A 12,946-nucleotide genomic window follows, 5' to 3' on the forward strand; every position below is an offset into this window, starting at 1 on the left:
TTTTTTTATTTTTTGTGACGATTTGAATTTGATACATTTTGAAATCCATGCTTTTGAAAGATTCATCCGAAATTCTATTTTAGAATCGTTGCGATACTATTAAAGTTCCGCTAATATTTTGAATCCATTTTTTTTTTTTGCTTTTATGTTTTTTGGTTTCATTTGAATTTGTTGTTGTCATTTTTTTGTATTTCCGTTTTAGTACATCGAGTTAAAATGAGAAATGAGAACACCGAAAGCGTAATTAAAAAGTACATTTTATTTCAGATAATATTGGTTTTATTTCAGGCAACAAATTTGTTTTTTTCTATGGACTTGATTTTAGTCTCAGTTTTAGTTGACCACGATAACTCCATGTTTTAAGGCCTGGATTCTGTCCATGTTTTCCGCATCCAGGAAATCTCCCAAGTAAAGCAAGTGCTTTTCATCACACAATAAGATGCACTGAAACGTCCTCGAAAGTTAACCGCTGATTGTGTGCCGTGTGTGTTGTGAGAGGCATGTTGGGACGGCCTCGGCTCCGCCTGCAGCTCTTCCCTCCCTAAACGGGCCCCTCTGACGGGATATAGGGCCCCTGTTCCTCTGCATCTCCCTCCTTTTGTCCTACAAGCCTTTTCTTTCGCTAGCGAGCGCTAAAAACCAGGTCTAAAGTTCAGCGTCTCTGATGTGCAGATCTGGGTCAAGTCGAACATTTGGAAAGCATTTTTTCTCTTTCCGGAGCCGAGTTGCAGTCTTCTTCTTCCCTGCATGGCCTGGGATCGTTAAGGGGAAACGCTGTGGCGTGGGAGTCGGAATTCCAGTGGATTCCGGACGGGATCGGAGCTCAGTGTCGAGTCGGTGCAGTGAAGTTGTCTGACGTTTCCAGAATGGTCCGTGTCTTTATCTGATCCACAGCCTGCACGAAGAGATTCCAGAAGATAGCGTCATGCTTTCATTGCATACTTAGTCATTGTAGCTTTCCAGTGTGCAGTATGTGAATTTGAACATTAATTAAAAATTAAGAAAAATGTCCGCATCCAGGAAATCTCCCAAGTAAAGCAAGTGCTTTTCATCACACAATAAGATGCACTGAAACGTCCTCGAAAGTTAACCGCTGATTGTGTGCCGTGTGTGTTGTGAGAGGCATGTTGGGACGGCCTCGGCTCCGCCTGCAGCTCTTCCCTCCCTAAACGGGCCCCTCTGACGGGATATAGGGCCCCTGTTCCTCTGCATCTCCCTCCTTTTGTCCTACAAGCCTTTTCTTTCGCTAGCGAGCGCTAAAAACCAGGTCTAAAGTTCAGCGTCTCTGATGTGCAGATCTGGGTCAAGTCGAACATTTGGAAAGCATTTTTTCTCTTTCCGGAGCCGAGTTGCAGTCTTCTTCTTCCCTGCATGGCCTGGGATCGTTAAGGGGAAACGCTGTGGCGTGGGAGTCAGAATTCCAGTGGATTCCGGACGGGATCGGAGCTCAGTGTCGAGTCGGTGCAGTGAAGTTGTCTGACGTTTCCAGAATGGTCCGTGTCTTTATCTGATCCACAGCCTGCACGAAGAGATTCCAGAAGATAGCGTCATGCTTTCATTGCATACTTAGTCATTGTAGCTTTCCAGTGTGCAGTATGTGAATTTGAACATTAATTAAAAATTAAGAAAAATGTAAACATAGTGACTAAATATGAGCATACTGAGAAATCTAAAAATTTATTTTGTGTAATGTCTTTACTCACCGAGGCTGCATTTATGTGATGAAAAGTGCAGTAAAAACTGTAATATTGTGAAATATTATTATCATTTCAAACAGCTGTTTTCTCTGTGAATCTCTGTTAAACTGTAATGTATTTCTGTGATGTGCAGCTGTATTTTCAGCATCATTCCTCCAGTCTTCAGTGTCACATGATCTTCAGAAATCAGTATAATATGCTGATCTGCTGCTCGAGAAATATATGCATAGTAATTATAACTATTATTTCACCATGTAAATGATTTTAATAACAAATTATTATAATTTTGTTTTTTTTAATGTAACTTGAATAAATAATAATATTAATTATTATTATTATTTTACAATAAAATTATTTACAATGTAAAATTATTTTATTTAACTTTAATAATAAATTATTATTTTATTATTATTATTATGTAAAATCTTATTACGTAATCTTAGTAATGATTTTATTTTTACAATGTATAAATTTTTTTCATTTTAATAATAAATTATTACTATTTTTATTATAAAATACTAATAAAAAAGTAATAATAATTTTTGATTATTAAGTAATTCATTAAAATTAAATTATTTAATTTTAATAATAAATTATTATTATTATTATTATTTGTGCAATGTTTATTATTTTTGTATGTTTAATTCCTGCTTCCTGTAGATGTCTGTAAACTCCTCAGGGCTTCGAGATGCTACAATATATATATAAATGTAATTCATTCCTGTGATGCAACGCTTGATAAATTTTGCTAATAATCAGAAATGTTTCTCGAGCAGCATATTATACTGATTTCTGAAGATCATGTGACACTGAAGACTGGAGGAATGATGCTGAAAATACAGCTGCGCATCACAGAAATACATTACAGTTTAACAGAGATTCACATAGAAAACAGCTGTTTGAAATTATAATAATATTTCACAAAATTAGTGTTTTTGCTGTATTTCTGATCAAATAAATGCTGGCTTGGTGAGCAGAAGAGACTTTTTAAAAAACATTACAGATTTTACTGTTCAAAAACTTTTGACTGGTAGTGTATAAATTGTTTCACTATATTCTGATTTTCAGATGTTTATCGTTTAACTGCAAAAATATATATTGATTTTAAGGTTCACTACGACCAATACATTTTTCATGAGCATCATCCAGCAGCACTGATGATAAAGACATTGTGCAGATTCTGATGATCTTTTACCTGCAACAAGAAAACAGCTGCACGAATCGATTTCTATAAATGTTGAGCTGCGGTGAAGCTTTGAAACTGAACGAAGCTCGTCCTGCTCTCTCACACACACACACACTCTCTCTCACACTCACACACACACTCTCACACACACACCCTCTCTCTCTCTCACACACACCCTCACACACTCTCTCTCTCTCTCTCTTTCTCTCTCTCACACACACACACACTCTCTCTCACACTCACACACACACTCTCACACACACACCCTCTCTCTCTCTCACACACACCCTCACACACTCTCTCTCTCTCTCTCTTTCTCTCTCTCACACACACACACACTCTCTCTCACACTCACACACACACTCTCACACACACACCCTCTCTCTCTCTCACACACACCCTCACACACTCTCTCTCTCTCTCTCTTTCTCTCTCTCACACACACACACACTCTCTCTCACACTCACACACACACTCTCACACACACACCCTCTCTCTCTCTCACACACACCCTCACACACTCTCTCTCTCTCTCTCTTTCTCTCTCTCACACACACACACACTCTCTCTCACACTCACACACACACTCTCACACACACACCCTCTCTCTCTCTCACACACACCCTCACACACTCTCTCTCTCTCTCTCTTTCTCTCTCTCACACACACACACACTCTCTCTCACACTCACACACACACTCTCACACACACACCCTCTCTCTCTCTCACACACACCCTCACACACTCTCTCTCTCTCTCTCTTTCTCTCTCTCACACACACACACACTCTCTCTCACACTCACACACACACTCTCACACACACACCCTCTCTCTCTCTCACACACACCCTCACACACTCTCTCTCTCTCTCTCTTTCTCTCTCTCACACACACACACACTCTCTCTCACACTCACACACACACTCTCACACACACACCCTCTCTCTCTCTCACACACACCCTCACACACTCTCTCTCTCTCTCTCTTTCTCTCTCTCACACACACACACACTCTCTCTCACACTCACACACACACTCTCACACACACACCCTCTCTCTCTCTCACACACACCCTCACACACTCTCTCTCTCTCTCTCTTTCTCTCTCTCACACACACACACACTCTCTCTCACACTCACACACACACTCTCACACACACACCCTCTCTCTCTCTCACACACACCCTCACACACTCTCTCTCTCTCTCACACATATACACACACACTCACACACACACAGCATGCCGCTGCTGTTTGTCCTCTCTCTGTGCAAAACAAGCTGATCGCTTCCAGGAACAACCTGCTGAACGACACACACATTATTATTATTAATATTATCATAGCTGGTAGAAATGCTTTCGGTGTGAGTATTCATGGAAACCAGACCCACTGCATACTTGCTTTCTTTCCCTCTGCTCTCGTTCTCGCCGACCTTTGACCTGTAGATGCTCTTTTCATTATGCAACGCGCTTCTGTAACTCGCTGAACATTCATTATTCCTGCACGCACAGGTGTGAATCCTGGTGTAATCCACACCATTAGTGACAGATGGATGGGTTCAAGCAACAGTTCAGCCAAAAAATTAAATCTGCTGAAAATGTACTCACCCTCAGGCCATCAGAGATGAAGATGAGTTTGTTTCTTCATCAGATCTGGAGAAATACAGCATTGCATCAGTGTCTCAGCAATGGATGCTCTGCAGTGAATGGGTGCCGTCAGAACGAGAGTCCAAACAGCTGATAAAAACATCACAATAAACATGTTAATGATAGATTAGTTTCAGCTTTTGTCTTCTCCAGATGTTCACTGATGGACTGGAGTGCCGTGGATTACTTGTGATGTTTTTATCAGCTCTCATTCTGACGGCACCCATTCACTGCAGAGCATCCATTGCTGAGACACTGATGCAATGCTACATTTCTACAAACCTGATGAAGAAACACACTCATCCTAATCTTTGAGGATCAGATAGAAGCTGAAGTTTTGCTGTGGATAAAAGCAACTGATTGCATAAATGCAAGTGATTTATGTAAATATGTTCCGGCTCTCGTGGTTGTTGTGTATTCATCGCATGCGAGGTGTTTCTGCAGATCAGGTGACGCTCCTCTCGCTCTGTCCGTGTTTCAGTGATGGATCCCATGGCCGTGAGCACGTCTGCGACGGGTCAGGATGAGTTTGACCGCAACGCGCCGAGGATCTGTGGAGTGTGTGGAGACAAGGCCACCGGCTTCCACTTTAACGCCATGACCTGCGAGGGCTGCAAGGGCTTCTTCAGGTGAACCTTTCTAATGTTACACAGGACTTCTGTCTCAAAGAAATGCTGTTCTGTTGAACTTTCTGTTCATCTGTGAATCCTGAAAAATAAAATGCATCACAGTTTCCACAAAGATATCGAGCACGACTGTTTCAACATTGATAATAATCAGAAATGTTTCTTGAATCATTATACTGATTTCTGAAGATCATGTGACACTGAAGACTGGAGGAATGATGCTGAAAATACAGCTGCGCATCTCAGAAATAAATTACAGTTTAACAGAGATTCACATAGAAAACAGCTGTTTTACATTAGAATAATATTTCACAATATTACTGGTTTTACTGTATTATTTATCAAATAAATGCAGCCTTGCTGAGCAAAAAAGATTTCAAAAACTTCATGTTTGGACAGCATTAAAAAAAAAATTATTATTCCAAACTTTGACTAGTAGTGTAGAATATTTCAGGTTAAATTTATTCATATGACTAGTGTACAGTAGTAATAATAATACTACTACAATTAAAAATATTACTAGTGTACAGTAGTGTTCTCACTGATACCGTACCTTTAAGAGTCCTGTCTGTCCTGTCTGTCCATCTTTATGGCGTGAATGTCATTGAAATGTAAATGTGGGCGTCATGTGTAGGGCTCTGTGATTTATGGGATGTGGAAAACACAGGAGGAATCCGGTCATAAAAGTGAAAGTGAAATAAATCAGAAGAATAAATCATCAGCGAAAACTATCACTACATGATACAATAAACATTTGGTTTAACGTGTAGCAGTTATGACGGAAATATATGACTATTGTACAGCAGAATGTAGTGTAATAATATTAATAAAACATTAAATTTAATTATTAAAACTTTAGTTTTTAAGGAATGTCACTTCTTTTTTCTTCTTCAAGTCTGACGGTAAACACACACACACACACACTCACACACACAGTCACACTCACACACACACACACACTCACGCTCACACACACACACACGGTCACACACACACACACTCACACACACAGTCACACTCACACTCACACACATCAAAAATACAGGGGAAAAAATGTATATTGTGAAATATTATTATGATGTAAAATAAAGTTTTTCTATTTTTACCCTCAAAGACCGAGACGGCCGCCCGCGGCTAAAAATAACTATTGTTCTTAAATGTTTAATAACTTTTGAATCACTAATCGTCTCTGAACCTAATGTAGAATAGGTTTTAAAAAAAGATTTATATTTTGAATAAATGCTGTTCTTTTTAACATTTAATTCATCAAAGAATCCTGAAAAAAGTATCGCAGTTTCCAAAAAAATATTGTGCAGCACAACTGTTGATAATTCTAGTAATAAATCAGCATATTATACTGATTTCTGAAGATCATGTGACACTGAAGACTGGAGTAATGATGATGGAAATTCAGCTGCGCATCACAGAAATACATTATATTTTAAAGGATATTAAAATAGAAACTATTATTTTATATTGTAATCTCTTGTTGTCTGTGTGTTCATCAGACGCAGTATGAAGCGCAAGGCCAGCTTCACCTGCCCCTTCAGTGGGAGCTGCAGCATCACCAAAGACAACCGGCGTCACTGCCAGGCCTGCCGTCTGAAGCGCTGCGTCGACATCGGCATGATGAAGGAATGTGAGTGTCACACGCCCTCAGAGCTGACCGGGGTCAGAGGTCACACACGGGTCACGACGAACATCAGCATATGCAAAGAATGAACACAGTGCTGTCAGACCGACCCTCAAACACACGTCTGTCAACAACTCACACTAAATACTGACATCTAGAATAACATTATATACATATGTACAGGGTGCGATGGGGGGGGGATTTCTCCCCCTCTGGTCTATGCATCCCTGCCCTAGATAAAAACATCCCGCGAACCCGCTCTGAAGTCCCGATCTGAATCAAATGATTCGCGATACACGCTCTGAAGTCCCGATGTGAATCAAATGATTCGCGATACACGCTCTGAAGTCCCGATGTGAATCAAATGATTCCCGATAAACGCTTTGAAGTCCCGATGTGAATCAAATGATTCGCGATACACGCTTTGAAGTCCTGCTCTACACAGAAGAGAACAGAATGAGGGAAACGGGAAGAGATATAGAGATGCAGATACATTTCAATGCACACACACACACACACACACACACACACTAACACTCACTCACACACACACACACATACACACATACACACACTCTCACACAAACTCACACACTGTCTCTCTCACACACACACACTCTCTCTCTCTCTCTCTCTCTCTCTCTCTCTCGCTCTCTCTCTCTCTCGCTCTCTCTCATGCAAACACGCAGTTCATTTAAGGAAAACAGCCACGGTTTCCAGAGAGAGAGAGAGAGAGCCAACAATGATGCTTTTTCTCCATGAAGTTGCACAATGAGCGACCCAGATTTCATTCAGATGCGGGTGGGAGTCGTGGGGAAGGCAGATCGCCATTTTAAAGGATAAAAAACGGAAAACGGATACAGTCGCGTATAAAAGAGCCTCTTTGTGTGTCGTATTCGGTCGACCGAGGACAACAGGTCAAAGGTCAGCACCGTTTGTAGCCAATGAGATGCTGATCTCACGCGCAAGAGCGCTGTGAGGTCATCGTGACATCATCGGGACTGGGCAACCTTAAACAAAATTGGTGATGTGACCACAAATATATGAAGAGTCCATTTTACTCACCATGTGATGCAGCGAAGCCAATGGGATGATTTTTAGCCACGTTTAAGTTCAAAAAACATTTTTTTGCTGTTCAAAGTGTCTGAACTTATGTGCTTCTTGGGTCTGAACAATTACAGACAAATCTGAAAAAAAAATGTATGCATGTGTTTGTGCTTTAGGAGGTTATAATATGAGGCTATGCTGTTAGCTCTAAACTGCTGGATGATACAAGTTTGTTAAAATGTGGGAGTGGGGTAAGTTGAGCCAGTGGCTCACCCCTTCTCATGATTATAAAGTATTATTTTACAGCTACTCTACATTATATTTCATTCATTTTAGACCAAAATATTTTGATTTTGTTCTGATTGTAACCCAGCGTCTTTAGCCACAAGTGAGGATGCTCAGTCCATCACAAGGCTCACACACAGCTTTTAGGAAGTCATTTTTATTTTTTTTGATATAGCATGAGGTGAAAATGTTCGGTTTTACTTCAGCATAATCAATGGCGCAGTTTAACGCTATGTGGCTCAACTTACCCCGCAATGGGGGCAAGTTGAGCCAAGAGACCACCTTTTGTTCTGGAAAGCCATATTTTGAAAGCAGTTTATTTTAGATCCAAAGTGATTATTCCCAAGGATGCACCACATCCTGAAATTACTGTACATATTTAAGTTGGAGCCATTACTGTCATGTGCTCGCTTTAATTCAATTCAAGTTTATTTGTAAATTCAAGTTACACGGCGTAAGTAAAAACTGGCTCAACTCACCCCACTCTCCCCTATAATTCTATTTCATTCTACTAAACAATATTTGCTTTGTTTTTTTGTTTCAACAAGAAATATTATTTTAATCTCATATTTATATTTCACTTTTAGTATTATATTTCACAGTTGGTGAAATGAACTGAGAAATATATGTATATATAAATTGTATTTAAAAATATACATATTTATTATTTGATTTTATACACAAGTAAAAATGATTTATATAAAAGGACTTTGGTGATCGTATAACATTTACAAGGGTTATAGAATAGAATCAGTCCCACTGTATATGCATATAAACATGTACTGTATTTTAAAAATTAAATAAAAAATAAATGTATTCATGAAACTAATAATAATATTTAATAATATTAAAATATTAAAATTTCATATACATATAAAATCAAAATAAATAATAATAGAGAAATGTATTATTAATTTTAAAAGTAAAAAAAAAGATTTACATGTGTAAATATATAAAATAATACATTTTTGATTTTATATACAAGGAAACATTTATATAAAAGGTCTTATTGTAAACAGTTAGTTGGTGAAATTAGCTAAGAGAAAAAGGTGTATTTATTTATTACACCATACATATTACATACCTGTGCATATATGAGTTTTATGTATTGTTTCATAAATTATGTTATAATTTCATATATTTATGTTTTTGCTTGTGCAATATTTCACCAGGGGACTTTTTATATGAGGAAATAAATTAATTATATAAATATAAAATGTGTTGATGTTGGTGATATGAACTGAGAGAAAAGAAAATGTGTCTTCGTAATATTCCATCAATATGTACATCAACTCATTTTTCTGTCTGACGCCATGAATTCCTCTGACTACAACTGTTTTGTGTAAATGTGTGTTTTTGGAAATCGTTCAAATCCCTGAGCGTGGCCTAAGTAAGAGACAGACGCACAGATGGCAGGCGCTCCAGACTTGCACTGTCAGCGGCCCGTTCGGCTCGACCCGCTCCGGGAAACACTGCTCAGTTCAACAGCCCGGGACAGCCGTGCAGACGGCCGCATGTGCAGTGCTTCAGCTGTCAGTCAGCGTCTGTATTTACTCTGCCGCCCGCTGGGCGTCTGAAAAACTGCCACCCGAGTCTCGTCTGGCGGCCGTCCACACCTTCACGGGAGCCTGGATTTTGAGCCAAGAGCTCCAGAATATCAGCGTGAGAGTGTGTGGTAATCCACGCTGCTTTAGACGTGATAATGAGCGGACAGACGCTGACTTCAGTCAGCTTTACACTCCCATGAATACAGTCTTTTTACAGTGTTACTGAAGAGACTTTTGACCAGATAGAAGCGACTCATCATATAAAGCATCATCAGCTGCACTACAGGATGCACAAACATCACAAGCATCTCAATAAGGATGACAAAATTTACACGGAATGCAACTAATTCAACTCATTTTTATAACAGATTTGGAAACAGAAGTATTTGACCGAATGTGTTGCTACAAAAACATGTAAAGTGTTGCACGGGGAGTTAGCGAGTCAGTGTTTATTTAAATGACATGCTGAAAGGAAAAGCATTGGATGAAAGAGGGCATTCTGGGAGAGAAAACGTCTCTGTTATGTATGTAACCCTCGTTCCCTGAAGGAGGGAACGGAGATGTCAGGTCGTGACTGATGAATTGGAATCTCGCTTTGAGAGACCAGTCTACATCGAGTGTAAACTAAACGAGCCAATGGACATTGGTAAGCGATGATTGCGTCCAATTGCCGCTGATCACAGCGCGAGCATAAAAATAGCAGATGCAAAGCTTACCTGGTTCCATGGTTTGGCAGAGGGTGTACCGAATGTGTTGCTACAAAAACATGTAAAGTGTTGCACGGGGAGTTAGCGAGTCAGTGTTTATTTAAATGACATGCTGAAAGGAAAAGCACTGGATGAAAGAGGGCATTCTGGGAGAGAAAACGTCTCTGTTATGTATGTAACCCTCGTTCCCTGAAGGAGGGAACGGAGATGTCAGGTCGTGACTGATGAATTGGAATCTCGCTTTGAGAGACCAGTCTACATCGAGTGTAAACTAAACGAGCCAATGGACATTGGTAAGCGATGATTGCGTCCAATTGCCGCTGATCACAGCGCGAGCATAAAAATAGCAGATGCAAAGCTTACCTGGTTCCATGGTTTGGCAGAGGGTGTGTGAGTAGGGCCTTTGATGACGCTCTCAAACTGCCCGCTGCTGCCTGCTGGCGAGAGAGGAGGATTAGTGTGGTTCGGCGTTGGTCCGTCCATAACTCTCCATCTCCCTCTCTGGGTCGCCCGTCCCGGGGCCTCTTTCTCTTCCACTCACCGGAAGACGGGTGGAGACAGCAGCTGCCCGCCGGGGCAGGACATGTCGGATCGCCTCAGACTGCGTCGCAGAAGAGGCTGGTCTGGGACACAGGGACCTTGAGAAACCGAACTTGTCAGCTTCCCTCATGTCGACCAGACACAGCCAGAGGTGACACTCCTGGACCACAAGTGTGGACATCGCACGACCCAGAGAACTCGCAGTGACCTTCGTCGCTCAGCGCGCGAGGTCAGTCACGGTTCGGAGCTCTTTCAGAACTTCCGGATTGTGACCACCCTCGTGCAGGTCCCTCAGTGCTTTAGCCTGAAGAACCTGCAGTAACGCCGTAGCATGTAAGGCGGAGGCAGCTTCTCCACAGGCCACATAAGCATCGCCGGACAGACCAGACGAGTACCTACAGACCCGGGAGGGGAGGCACGGTTTGCCCTGTTGGGTGGAGGCGGTATTAGGATACAACTGCATCCCAAATGATCTCTCCACCGGGGGGACCCCCGTATACCCCCTAGCTGCACCATCGTCGAGAGTGGTGAGGAAGGAGGAGTTAGCAGGTCAGTTTCCGGTAGATAAAGTTGCCTTCCACGACCTGGTAAGCCCCCTCATTCACCTCCGGTAAGAATGGCACCGGGGCGTGGAGCACCCCGAAGAACCAATCGTCCAACCTTGAGGGCTCGGGACACGGTGGAGGTCTCCACTCAAGCCCTACCCTCACGGCAGCCCGGGAAAGCATAGCCGTCATTTCCAGATCCGATTCAGGCATTGCTGCAGTCATGGAGGGCAACAGCGCAGCCGAATCTTCCTCTCCAGAAAGCTCCGGCTCACCCTTCGATGCAGCGATCGACATCCGGTCGTCGGGAGGAGTGCCAAGGATACTGCTGGTACACTCCTTGTAGAGGACCCAACACGTTCCTTTGGCAGCTGAACTGGTTGCGGAGTGCAAAAAGAGCAATGGTCCCCTGAGGGTTGGTTCCCTGGAGGAGGAGTTAGCAGGTCAGTTTCCGGTAGATAAAGTTGCCTTCCACGACCTGGTAAGCCCCCTCATTCACCTCCGGTAAGAATGGCACCGGGGCGTGGAGCACCCCGAAGAACCAATCGTCCAACCTTGAGGGCTCGGGACACGGTGGAGGTCTCCACTCAAGCCCTACCCTCACGGCAGCCCGGGAAAGCATAGCCGTCATTTCCAGATCCGATTCAGGCATTGCTGCAGTCATGGAGGGCAACAGCGCAGCCGAATCTTCCTCTCCAGAAAGCTCCGGCTCACCCTTCGATGCAGCGATCGACATCCGGTCCTCTTTTAGGGAAAAAGCGCACAGGGGAGATGGCCGCCTGCAACACAAATGGGGTAGTGCAGCCTGACGTGTGCAACCCACTCGACACGGGGAACCACCACTGCTAAAGCGCTGTACCGCCAACACCAAGAGCTCCAAAGAGCGCGCTGAACTCGTTCGGTCTTCTTCTCTCAGTAGAGTAGTCAGGAGCAAACCGATGTGATCACTCGGCTCCGAAGCGAAAAGCTGGTATGCGTTGCACCTGCTACCTTTTTATGCTCACTCACTGTTACCCTCAGACCGCCCGTGCTACTGCCTGAAGTAGCCCTCGCCTGACTGCCGCCATGACGAGAACCAGATCGAGGCAGAGGCAACAGATCTCCGCCCCTTTTAAGGTAACAGAGCTTAGCCCGCAACTCCGAGATGGTCATCTTCCCGCAATGAGAACATGACTCATCCACGAACGCCACCTCAGCATGCTTAATGCCCAGACACGTGAGGCAGCGATCGTGACCATCACCCCGATGCCAGGTAACGACCACATCCAGAAACGCACGGGTGACTCATTGTCTGTAGCAAGACACAATGTCGTCTTTAAAAAGACACACCCGTGAATGCTCTTTTAGGGAAAAAGCGCACAGGGGAGATGGCCGCCTGCAACACAAATGGGGTAGTGCAGCCTGACGTGTGCAACCCACTCGACACGGGGAACCACCACCGCTAAAGCGCTGTACCGCCAACACCAAGAGCTCCAAAGAGCGCGCTGA

At 42.8% G+C, this 12,946-nt stretch overlaps 1 pseudogene; it reads left to right on the forward strand.

The window, feature by feature from the left end:
• LOC107570197 (vitamin D3 receptor A-like) overlaps positions 1–12,946 on the forward strand; it is a 67,078-nt pseudogene that overhangs the window by 36,882 nt on the left and 17,250 nt on the right.

The sequence above is a fragment of the Sinocyclocheilus grahami genome, unplaced genomic scaffold, assembly GCF_001515645.1.
Source record: "Sinocyclocheilus grahami isolate Dianchi unplaced genomic scaffold, SAMN03320097.WGS_v1.1 scaffold1425.1, whole genome shotgun sequence".
In the NCBI taxonomy this organism is placed as follows: domain Eukaryota; kingdom Metazoa; phylum Chordata; class Actinopteri; order Cypriniformes; family Cyprinidae; genus Sinocyclocheilus; species Sinocyclocheilus grahami.